The sequence below is a fragment of the Canis lupus genome, chromosome 33 (assembly GCF_003254725.2).
Source record: "Canis lupus dingo isolate Sandy chromosome 33, ASM325472v2, whole genome shotgun sequence".
Lineage (NCBI taxonomy): Eukaryota > Metazoa > Chordata > Mammalia > Carnivora > Canidae > Canis > Canis lupus.
In genome coordinates, this window is record NC_064275.1 from 2,890,350 (window position 1) to 2,903,726 (window position 13,377).

The following is a 13,377-nucleotide window of genomic DNA, read 5'->3' on the forward strand; positions in this document are numbered from 1 at the left end:
GTGCTCACTTTATTTTGTGCTTTATACTATGTTAAAATATGTTAAGTTATGCTCAGTACAGGAGACAATTATGCTCAATACAAGCATGGTTTTTTTCCAGCTTACTCTTAGAATTAAGCAAAAAAGATTACTGATATCTGGCTTCAAGTTAAGGTTAAAGAGAGATCACATTTATATATTCTCTCTTGACACACACACATATATACACCCACATAGATATCTGTATGTATGCAGGTGCACCTCAGAGAGATTGTGGGCTTGCTTCCACATCCCTGTAATAAAGTAAATATTGCAATAAAGTGAGTCAGATCATTTACTTTTGGTTTCTTAGTGCCTATAAAAGTTATGTTTGCACTATACTGTAGTGTATTAAGTGTGCAGTCAAATTTTATTTAAAAAACAATATATATACCTTAACTAACAATACTTTACTGCTAAAGAATGCTAACCATCATCTGAGATTCCCACAAGTCATAATCTTTTTTGTTGCTTTGATGTTGATGCTTGCTATTTAATCAGGGAAGTAGTTGCTGAGAGCTGGGGTGGCTGTGGCAATTTATTAACATGAGACCATGTTTGCTGCGTTGATTCCTTTCATGAATGATTTCTCTATACAACGTAATGCTGTTTGATAGTATATTACCCACAGCAGAACTTCTTTCAAAATTGGTGTCAATCCTCTCAAACCCTACTACTGCTTTATCAACTAAGTTTATGTGATAGTCTAAATCCTTTGCTGTCATTTCAATGATCTTCATATCATCTTTACCAAAGGTGGATTCTCAAGAAATCACTTCCTTTGCTCATCCATAAAAAGCAATTTCTCATCTGTTAAAGTTTTATTATTAGATTGTATCAATTCAGTCACATCTTTAGAATCTACTGCTGATTCTAGCTCTCTTGGCTAACTCCACCACAACTATAGTCAGAACACACATGTTTGTCAGTTAAGTCTGGTGTGAACACCATCTGTGGTGTCCCCCGCCCCCCTCCAAATTATTATGATGGTAACATCAAAGATGACTTACCATAGATCACCATAAAATATAATTAAAAATTGAGGTATTATAATTACCAAAAACATTACATAAGGACATGAAGTGAGCCAATGTTAGAAAAATGGTGCTGATAGACTTATTTGTCAAAGGGTTGCCACAAGCCTTCAAATGCATAAAGTGTAGTATCTGTGTTTTTTTTTTTTTAATTTATGATAGTCACACAGAGAGAGAGAGAGAGAGAGAGAGAGGCAGAGACACAGGCAGAGGGAGAAGCAGGCTCCATGCACTGGGAGCCTGACGTGGGATTCGATCCTGGGTCTCCAGGATCGCACCCTGGGCCAAAGGCAGGCGCCAAACCGCTGCGTCACCCAGGGATCCCATATCTGTGTGTTCTAAAGAAAAGGCTTACAGAAGCCATACTCTCAGTTTTGAAAGGGGGAAAACACATTATTCGTATTTGAAAAATCTAATAGAAACAGAAAGAAGAGTAGGAAAATCTATGCATAGATGAGGGCAACAGTAAGCAGCAAGGGAGATGAAGACAGAGGTACATAAATTGGGTGCTTAGAACATTTAACCTCATTAGCTGGGGAACCCCAGTGGAGAAGGCCAGGTTGGAGTCCCCGTAGAGAGACCTAGGCAGAGTGTCCTCCCCTCAGGTGAGATTTCCAACTGACCATCCCACAAGGGCCATTTAGATAGGGCAAATGATGGGGTCTGAAGTTAAACATGTGTTTGCCTACATGCAGTTGGAAGTGAGCGGCATTCCTATGTTACCATGTCTCTATAGCCTCAAGGAGCCCGGCTGGGTGTGTTTGCCTCCCCTCTCGGATTCCATTCCAGGGGGACCACCCAGCCTGGAACAGGAGGGGATGGATGTAGGCAAAATGTATAGCTGTAGGCGTCCAGAGCAGAAGTAGGGCCATTTCTGACCTAGAGGCCAGTGAATGTCAAGTAACCAGGCCCTGGGGTTACTCGTGCAGCTCTTGTCTCACACGCAACATTCTTTGGCCTGAGTACCTGCAGGTTGGGGTGGTCGGTTATGCGGGATAAATTGCAGAACCTCCATCCCTACAATACACCGTGAAATACAGCAAAGTGCAATAAAACAAGGTATGCCCATAATACTTATAAGAGCTTCTAAATATGCATGTGTGCGTGTATATGGGCACGTGTGTGTATTAGGTCATGAACCCAGCAGCCATACATGATTCCTGTGCTAGCATCCAGCTGTTTATCACTTTCATCTTACATACCTCTGTCAATTTACACTTTGCAAATGGAAATTGGTTAGGAGAGAACAAGAAAGATATCTCAAGACATTAAACTTGCTGATTATTTTAGAAAATAAGGACTCATAGATCGGAGGGAGGACTAAGAAGTTTAAAATAATGATTGGTAGAGACATGTCTTTAAGGTATAAAATGAGCAGAGTTGACATAACAGGATGAACTACATGATATGTTCTAAAACCCATTAGGGTGTAAGGTCAGAAAATAGTAATGAAGAAATTTGTCTATAGTGATACATGTTTTATTTATGTAAGAAGTGAAATTTTTATAGGGATGCTTACATGGGCATGATACGTAACATAGAATTATTTTGAATAATAATTAAAAACAAAAAATTGTTATAAGAATAGACCAACTAAAGTCTCTCAACTTTAAAAACATGAAGACATAATGTAATTGTGAATAGGAAAAATAAATATTTGAGATCTTTATCTTCAAAATTAAATTGGAAGTAGAAATCTAAAATGGAAATTAATTTTTATTTTTAAATTAACAATTGCATGTCATAACTGCAATGGTGCACTGATTTTATATGCTATTTTGAAAACATTATAAAAACATGTTTATAACCTTATTTTCATAAATTTCAAGTCAATATTATAATTTTTACAATTCAGGAGTGAATTATATCTCTTGTTTTAACTCTGCTAATTTATTTTCCAAATTTCCTTGGCAAATATTTGGGAGCACTAGAAATAATCCTTCACTTCATATGAGATTTTTGTAGCATCATTGAGCAGATGATTTTTGCTATAGGCACATTATGTCAATTTCTTAATTCCATCCTCCTGAACATCTGCCTTGGACAGAGATGTCTCTGTGGTGAGGAGCAGAGAATCTTCCTCTCCCTACTGGATATCAGATCCAGTGAGGATGGGAATTTTTGCCTGTTTTATTACAGTTTTAGTCTCAGAAACTAGAATATTTGGAAAATAATGGAAACTGGAGTAGTATTTGTTACCTAAACCAATTAGCTAATCAACCGATTAGTTAATTAGCTAATGAATTATCCGTGCCTATTTATTCTTATATAAATCAATCTCGGACAGCTTCCCATTTACAAAGGACTTGCAGATGGTTTCAAACCAGTAGCTGCTTAGAATTTTCATGACATTTCAAATATTCTGCAGTCTCATTTTGAAATTAATTTGTATTATATTATCTTACATGAACAAATTTTTAAAAAGTGTTTGATAGATGGCAAACAGAGCCATTGTCATGATGGAGCTTGTTGGCTTCTAAAGTTGAGTGACAGAGATGTGCCTTTGTGTAAAATGAGGAGGGATGTTTGAGAGAAGACTGTTGAGTGGCTGCTTCTTTGGTGAACATTTTTGTGATATGAGAACTTTTGCCTCCATATACAGACCTGTACCTGAATATTTTGATTTATGAATACTCCATTAATGTGTTAATGCCTCTGCACAAATCCTGCCTTTCCTGTGGCCCATGATTTATGTATCTACTGCGTATCCATTGTATTTACACATGTAGTTACATATACACCCGTGCTATATGTCTAACATCTATATATGCAATAAATGTGTGTATGTGTATGTACCTATGTACATAACATAGCACTCTGGGACAAAAAGAATCTGCCTCCACTTGGTGTATCCAGACAGAAAGCTTCTGAAAATACACAATACTGAAATTCTGTTGGCCTCATATTTGGATCATTGTGCAACAGCACTCTTCACAATGGGCCCAGAGCTAGTGGATTAAATACATAAGAGCCGTGCTATTCCACCTAGTAACTGAGATTTAAAAGAAGTATCATGGGAACATTGATTTTTACTTTTTTTGTGTCCTTATTTATTAGCTTTAAAGAATACATCTTTGAAAAAGAACTAATTTGCCACAAAATTCAGATGTCTTTTACAAATGTTTGTTTATTTTGTGTTTTTTTTTCTTTTTAAGATTCTCCAATGGTAGCCTTTCTTTTAAAAATATTACTATAATTTTAGGTATTCAGCCTATTTTTTAACACTGTCACCAACCATACTTCTGCTAAGCGCCTTACCTTGAAATCCAAACTTTCTTAAGTCACTCAAGTGTTGTAAAGCTCCATTAAAAAGAAATTATGTCCATAGGACACCATTCCTTGACATTTGATCTCTAAACAAGTGTCTTCCAATAGAATTTTCTGCAATGGAGGGATATTCTATGATCCGAGCATCCAGTATGATAGCTACTAGCCAGCTACATGTGGCTTTTGTACACTTGAAATGTGGCTAGTGAGGCTGAAAAAGCTAATGTTTTAAATTTCATTTAACTTTAATGACATACATTTAAATCTATGTAGCTGCCTGTAGCTACTATATTGGACAGCACAGTCTATTCCAAAACTTGAAAAAAAAAAAAAAAAAAGATTGTTGCAAGACCGAGAGCAGAAAGGATGGCTTGATTTAAATCAGATTTTATTCCTTCATTCAACTTATCACTCAACATCAATATTTATCGTTTGCTCCCTATTTTCTAGGCATTGGAGTAATTACTAATTGGAGAGCATTCAAGCATAAAGACATGTCTTATAAGAGAAAGGGTCTAAGGTAGAGAGTAATCCTCTTCATTCCCAAACATTCCCAAACCTCAGCATAAATAAAAATACTCATAGGAGAAAGGCAAGTAAGGAAATAAGCGTGTGTGTGTGGGATGGTGTTTAGAACATGGGTATATTTATATACGTGTGCATGTTGTTGATTAAATTCCTGGGACAAAGATTTCAAGAGGGAAGATATGGGTAAGGAAATTTATCAGGGAATGTCTTGAGATTGGAGAGAGAAAAAAACTAATTTGATGGAAATGTCGTTATGAAATACATCTGAGTTGATCCTCTGGAAAGCTCTGGAGCCCAGTTATCAGACCGTGGCTGGGATGGAACAGCATCCACTAGTTACTGGATTGGTATAATTCCCTAAGAGGGATTCCTCAGACAAGCCTTGTTGCCACAGTCTGAACAGCTGAGAAAAGGAGTGTGTTGGCCTGTGAAACAGAGAGAGGGCAGAGGGAGAAGACCAAGGGGAGGGGAAGAGGACGAGTGGAAGATCAATGGGAGAAAGAATTGCCGACTCACTTCTTTTTTTCTTGACACTCTTCATTATCTTAATCTTCTGGTACCGAAGAATTTGAGGTAGTAGACAATACAGTATTCTTTAGTTTTTTTGCATTATGAGTTCTTTAGTTGAGTCTTCATTTTAATGATTCTGAGGATCATAGTCCATTTATTTATTTACTTATATTTTTTATTACTCAATCCCCCCCCCTTTTTTTGTTTAGCTTTCTGATGCTGTGTTTGTGCCTTCAACACTTTCACCATGATTTTCTGCTCATCAATAAGGAAAGCACAGTTGATCCTGTCAGGAACACACTTAGCACCCATGAATCTACTTCAGACCCCACAGACATGTTGTTGTTTGAGACAACCTCATGCAAACTCCAGGTCTCACACCATGAACTCCTCGAAATACGCCCAGGCCCAGGCCACATGCAAATTTTGGTGCTTCTTGGTATAAAGGTAAGCAACTCTATTACCAGGGATTTGGAACAGCCTAGTTTTGTTAGAGGCTGTCTTACAGGTCAGCCTATGACAACACTTCAAATGCTGGACCATTCTGAATGTTTGTGGACACCAATACCCAGAAGAAGAAAAAGGCTCACAGTCCTCTTTTAAGGAATATTATATTTTTTCACAGAAAATGAGTATGTACCAAATGCTCCATCTATGATTTTAAAAGACCCATGAAAACCTTAAAGTCTACATCATCTGATACATTAGCTTATTTCAGCCTTGGGCAATTTTTAGGCTTAACTCCCTGGATAGGAATCTGATTTGTCTCTAAATCCTCAGTAGATCTAAACAAAAAAATAGTCAAGTGAATTAATTAGTATACAAAACCCTCATCTGTCTCGATGTAGAAATTGCCATGATCTCCAAACATAAGGGGATGTTGGTATATATTAGAATTGGATTTCCTTTTCTTTGTTTGTATCCCATTTCCTGCCCCTTCTGTCCACCTTTGGTAAAGCACAAACTAATCCTGGCCCTTGCTCTAATGGCCTCAGTTGTGGTTGAGATAAAGTTAAAATTCCATTGCAGGGGCGCCTTGGGGTTCAGTCGGTTAAAGGGCTGCCATTAGCTCAGGTCATGATCTCAGGGTCCTGGGATCCAGCTCCTCATTGGGCTTCCTGCTCAGTGGGGAGTCTGCTTCTCCCTCTCCCTCTGCTGCTCCCCCTGCTGGTGCACTCACACTCTTTCTCAAATAAATCTTTTTAAAAAAGAAACAAAAAATCAAAACAAAAATAAACCAAAAAAAACCTTCCTTTGCAATTTGTTATATCTCCTTGTCAACTTTCCTGAGGATTTCCCAACTTCAGTTACTACCATTACCCTTTTCCTTGCTCCTGACATGCAGCTTACTCTCCAACTACATTAACCTAACTATACATTTTCTGGCCTCTATAGTCCTGAACATTCATTCTCCTCAGCTTGTAGTGATCTTTCCAAATGCCTCACCTAGTAAATTCTTACCCCTTAGGAAAAAGTACTAACCAATCTCACTGTTGGTTGTTTTTCTAAACTCTTACAATTAAAGAGAAGCAATCATTCCTTTTATTTATTATTTCTTTACATTTTTCTATTTCTTGTTGATGACTTCTCTCCTCTGTGCTCTGCTGGCCAACACGTTTGCCAGGCTGTCTTGTCACTGGGTTCCTGCATGTGCGTCAGGTCTTACCCATGAGATGCACTCAGGAGAGCTCTGGGGACTGGAAGAGGGGCAGAGTTTTTCTTCTTGCAGCGGGAGTGGCTCCCATGTAAAGCTTGGCTGACTTGAGTTTGCTGTGGCCAGATTTCTGTCTTCCACCCTTTGGTTGCTTTGAGGTTCTGGGATAGCGAGAGGTCAGCAGCAGGCCCTAGACACTTCTTAACCTCTGAGTGGCAAGTGCAGTAGCTTGGTTTCCAAATCTACAGGCCACTCCCTGAGTTCCACCTTCTAACAATGCTATATAAGCAACTGGTTCCTGTGTTAGGCTCTTTTCTGCTTGAAATAACTATAATAGGTCTAGTGTCTCAACTTTACCCTAAATAAGGCTGTTTAGCCTGCTTGATGAATTTAGGGATCAAGAATTAATAAACACACTGAAAGGATAAATATTATACATATTTATTTAGGTATAATGTATTATTATGTGTCTATATATCTAATAGTAATATTATAATTACATGTAAATACATACAAAATAAACATAAATATAAACATATAGAGACATATGAAAGTATTCATCCTTTAGTGTCATTCTAAACTATCACCCTGAAATGCTATTATACATCACTTCTATATTAAAATAGATATGTATTTGTATGTAAAATTTATATATAATATATATTATACATATAAATTTCTATTTATATGTAAAATAGATATGTATCTATATATAGATATATAAAAATAAAAGATATTCATCTATAAATATTTATATATAAAAAAGATATAGATAGACCTTGATTTCTTTTCAACATGGCAAAACATAGAATTTAGCTATCCCTTCCATTTAACAAGCTGTTTGATTATAAAGTCAGCCTACAATAGTACATATAATAATTTTAAAACACTTAATAGTTAATTAACTATTTTGATGTAAATTGTACATAAAAAAGGATAGGTCTACAATCCCATGATAAATATATAACTGTAGATGTATAATATTATTAACATTAAACAGTGTTTATTTTCATGAAAAATATAAATTTACTTTCACAATAATAGCAGCAGTAGTTTGTTTTGTATTTGCCTGGTGTGTTTGAAAGAAAATTGAATAATCCAAATAAGTTTCACACAACTCTTGGAGCACAGCTAAAAGGTAGGCTAAGCGTCACTGGAACTGTACTCATTCTAGAAATAATATATGATTAATAATCATAATAAAGTGTCATTGGTAAAAACCAGATGTGAGGATTTTATGTTCTTCAACTTCATTTTTTCATTTTTAAAAAGCAATGTTTCTATCACTTGTTGGATAAATACATATATATAACATCAGATACCCTACAGTTTGCTTTAATGAACCTTTTACCAAAATATCAGTAATCATTATAAGATTCATGCATCTGTTCTGACCTATCATACAGCCAGCTGAATTATTCAGAAACAAACAGCAAGTCATTCCTCTTTGCCTAAATAGAGTACTCCTCATTTTTCAGAATCATATTCCAGCACACGGTAATGCAATCATCGTGCTGAGACTGTCAGTAATAACCCTTACTACTCAAGTGGCTTCTTTGAACAGCTGCTCTGACACAATTTAAAATCCCATATTCCTCTGAAGGATAACAAATAATGACTACGGCCACGGAAACATTTGAAATCTTAATGAGATACTGTAGGAAGACATTTACCTGGTATCAGCAGGGTGTCAACAGAGTGCCCATTTCCTTCTATTAGCTATTTATTGCCTGTGAACCTTTTAAGAACAGTAAAGACATCATGTGTTCTCTACATGTGACATTCAGAAACATCTGAAATTTGAGCATACAGATCGAGAAATATCCAGCACAGTTTCCTACTCCATCGGTCCATTCTTTATGCCTCAGTATTTCTGACATAAAGTGTATTAAAAAAGGATGTGAATCATGAAAATCTTAATTACAAATTGTGATTTTAAGAAATTCTTTTGGAACTACTTAATATTTCATATGGCTATTCAAGTCCCAGACTGTTAGATCAATTTATTTTTGCAAAAGAAAAAAAAGGAATACATAACTCATAGATTGAAGAACCTGATCAAAACAAACAGAAAAATAAAGAAAGAGAGAGAATCATTAAGGAATATGAATTGTTGTACAGGACTCTATACCAGAAGATAAATATGATAGAAAGCCATATTTTCAGCATTCCACTATAATTATAAATTATTGCAAATGCACACAAAGAAAGAGGAGAGAATTGTTTCGTTGTTAAACAAGTAACCTGGCATCCTCTTCTAACTTTATTGTTGGCAAGATTCATTTTCCATCAACTGGTTAAGAGAGAAAGTCTCAGAAAAGAGAGTGTCTGACTTCTGTCCCTTACCCCAAAGGCTTCTTCTGGAGCCTCGCCTGATTCGGTCAGGCTCGCACAAGATAGACAGACTTCTTTGGTTAACCTCCACTGAGCTGATCATAGAGCTTGTTTTCATCTGCAAAGTTCCTTCACTTTGGCCATGGAACCATATAGAAACCCAGAGTAATATTCCTAAAATGTGTCATATTTTATTAGTAGAAGGAAGTTTCGGATCTGTCTACACTGAAGGGAGGATATTTAAACAAGAGTACGGAGCATGGCAGTGGTGTTAGTATCCTGCCTATCATAACACTTAACAGTATTTTTTCAATACCACTGCAGATGTCTCCACAGTTGTCTCATTATTGTTTATTTGTTGGAAGTTCATCTTTTAGTAGTTTCTTCAAGGATCGTCAGAAAGGCTTTCTTTGAGCCAATAAATGTTTGGCAATATTGATTTGTTACTTTTGTCTTTAATAATGTGTGTGCTCATAGAATTATTGGTTTATGGGTTTTGTTTTGTTTTTTTTTTTTTTTTGAGGGATTTGCAGACATTGCTACAGTCCCTTTCAGAATTTATTATTGATGTTGAACACTCTTAGGTCTGCCTATTGTTTTGTATTTATAGATAAAATGGTGTTGTACTTTACTACCATCTGGTTCTTTGATAAGCTTTGAAATAAATTAGCTTTATTAACATCTTTCTAAACTGATCACTGTGTTTTTCCCTAAGATCCAATATATCCTTCAAATTGGTAATTTTAATACTTTTCCATTAGTTTTCTTGAATTTCATTCTTTCACCTCTTTAAAAATTTTTTTTTAATTTTGTGGATTTTTTGACTTCTCTCTTTCCTGTCCTGTCTTCCATCCTTTGTTCTCCCTCAAAGTAATTTTTCTTTTTCCTCTAAGTTCATTTTCCTCTTGAGATTCTTTTCAGAGGTCAACCAGTACCTAGTTTATTTCTATCTTTTGATGTTGTTCCTGAAATTTTGTATACTCTAATATTACAAAAGTAAAATGATATACTGATTTACCATATATTTTTAAAAAATGCAATGACAACATTTTGGTCATGTTTACATTTCTCTGTACAGTAATCCCTCCTGTACCCACCATAGTCTGGAAGCAGATAATACTCCTGATGTATTTGTCTGAAGGTCAGTACAGTAGTAAGCTAGTGCTAGGTCAGGATACCTATCTCACTCACTTTGTCTCATCATGCAGGCATTTTATCATCCCACCTCATACAAGTAGACCGGTGAGTACAGCACAAGATATTTTGCAAAAGATTATACTAACGTAACTTTTATTAGAGTGTATTGTTAATTTGTTCCATTAGTTATTATTAATTTCTTACTGTGCCTAATTTATAAATTAAACTTTATCATAAGTACGAATGTAAAGGGGGAAAACTGATTTCAGAGATCTACTGGGGGTCTTGGAACAAATCTGCAAATAAAGCACAGGGGTAGAGGTTACTCTGGTAAAAAAAAATTCTGATAACTGTAACCATCTAGGTTCTCTCTCTCTTTTTTCTTTTCTCCTTACACTTGGTAGATCCAGTGCTTGATATTTTACATTTTACTTCGATTTGAATGTTGTAATTACTTCCTGAACTTGATTTTTATCAAGAGACCAGCATCATGTTGGAGGATAGCAAAGCATTTCTTGCGTAACAAGAATATCTATTTGAGTACAGTGCCTTGATCTATACTTCTGCCAAACAACAATCATCCGCTGCTTATGGTCTCCTCACAGTACAGCGTGGCTCTCCTTCACTGGCCTATCTACTTGAAAAAACCCCTTTCTGCAAATAGCTTCGCTGTATAATTGCTCATACATAGCTAACTTCCAGCTTCTTCTTCGTACCAAATGAGGCTGGAAAGAGGAAACTTCTGCCACTAGCCATAATATATGTCCCCTGTTCCAATTTTGTCTTTGAACCTTAGGCTGCATCACTTAATTTTGGAAAATATGCCTCTATTATAGTGGTATAACATCTTCAACCATGGGCATCTTCTCCTGACCTTTTTCCAAACCATTACCTCCATTTGCCTCCATTATATATACTTACTTCACATGATGCAGCACAAGAATGCATAAATTTTCCATTGTTGTTGCAAATAGAGATTGAATTTCAATTATTTATCCTTCTTGATTTCAAAAGATTTCTGAAAAGACAATGAGAAAGGCACATGCTCCTTGACATTTTTAAGTTATAGTTCTACTCTTGAATTCCATGTAAGATTTTTAAAAATTTTTCAGTATTTCTATCTTATCTTATTATCTTATCTTATTCTTATCTTATTATTATCTTATCTTATTCTTTCTTTTATCTTGCTAAAGAAAATCTGATATGATAGTTTTGTTTTACGTTGTATTTAGTGATGATTGTTAGGTAGCTACCCTGGTCATTGCATACCTCGAAATAAAGTCTTAATGTTGCCTTCTTCGGAATTACATTTTAGCTAACATTCTAGATTGTTAGTTGTTTTTCTTCAGCATTTTTTCAGATATTCTTTACAACGGGTTAAAAACAGTCTGATATTTTAATTTAGCTGAAAATTAATTTTGTTTCTTCTGCAAATGATGTTATTTTACTCTTGTAACTTAAAAAAAGAAAAAAACTGATTATTTTATCTTCCAAAGTTTTTCGTATGCTGGATATAGGTACAGATATATTTTATTTACCCTTCTTAGCATAAATGTAATATAAAAATGGAACTAATTTTTTTCGATTATCAAAAATTCACATTGATTATATCTTCAAATATTACCATTCTATTGTTTCTTCCATTTTTTTTCTTCTGAAACCTAAATGTTTATTTCACAGTCTCTACATGTCTACTACTGATCATTCTTAACATTACATCAGTGCAAACATCTTAACATTCTGGTGCATTAGTGGCAAATTCCTCAGTAGCGTCTGACAAGTTGCAAAGCTTTTCTTCATTAATGTCTTAACCTATTTTGTACTATCTATTGTGTTTCTATCTCAAGGACAATATAAATATAAATGCCTTTCAGTATCTCCAAATTTTTAAATTATTTCCATAGCCATAAATTCTTATTTTATTCTTTTATTTACTAATCCTAAATTTCTTTTAATTTTTTCATATAACGCTTGAGCAACACAAACATGAATTTAATCTCTTCATTAGACTACTCTGTAAAAATTTAATCTAAATTTATGTACTAGTTAATTTGTTTTTGCTTATTATTTTTTCTGTAAAAATTTAATCTAAATTTATGTACTAGTTGTTAATTTGTTTTTGCTTGTTATTATTTTTTCTTTTTTGAAATTTGATATGTATCATTTGAAAAGTTTTCTTTTTTAATATATTCATATTTTTCTTTGTTTTTATTTATTTATTTTTTTGTTATCTCCTAGCCAACCGTTTGCTGGTGTCCTTTGGACTTGGGCTTACTGTGAAATTTTATAGCCTTTTAAAATTAATAAAATATCGGGCTTTTTATAGGGTGAGTGGTATTGGAGAGACAATAAACATGAAGTTTCCATCACCTTTTTTCAGATCTGAAGCTGTTCATATTCCTTTAATTTGCACCCTCAAGAGTATAGTTACCAGATAAAATAGAGGCTGCCTAGTTTAATTTGAATTTAAAGTAAATTGGGTAATATTTTTGTAGAAGTGTGCCCATTTTATTTGGTATTTCTATTTGCTAAATGTGGCAATCCTATTGAAAAGGTGGTCCTTCAGTAATATTGCTAGCATCATTTGCTGAAGATAGGGAGCTTGACAAATAATGCTTGTATTCAAGTAGGGAGCCTGACTCTTGTTCCCCTATCACATGGTTCACATATCCCTTTATCATGCCAAAGCCAAATCCTTGGGAATTTCTGTATATTTATGGGTCAAGAACCCATGGTTTCAACACTGTATGCATTCTGTCCAACTCTATTTTTTCTACTTAGCTATGCCTTTTCAATTATCTACATTTATAATGTTTTATTTGTATTTAGTAAAGAAAGTATATTGTAACCTGAATGTACTGTGTCATCTTGAGCAGAAATTCATCATTTTTTTAA

General features: G+C 34.9%; 1 pseudogene; it reads right to left on the reverse strand.

Annotated features, from left to right (window-relative positions):
- Positions 1-1,931: 1,931 nt before the first annotated feature.
- On the reverse strand, positions 1,932-5,900 carry LOC125754227 (60S ribosomal protein L34-like; annotated as a pseudogene).
- Between the last annotated feature and the right edge of the window lie 7,477 nt (positions 5,901-13,377).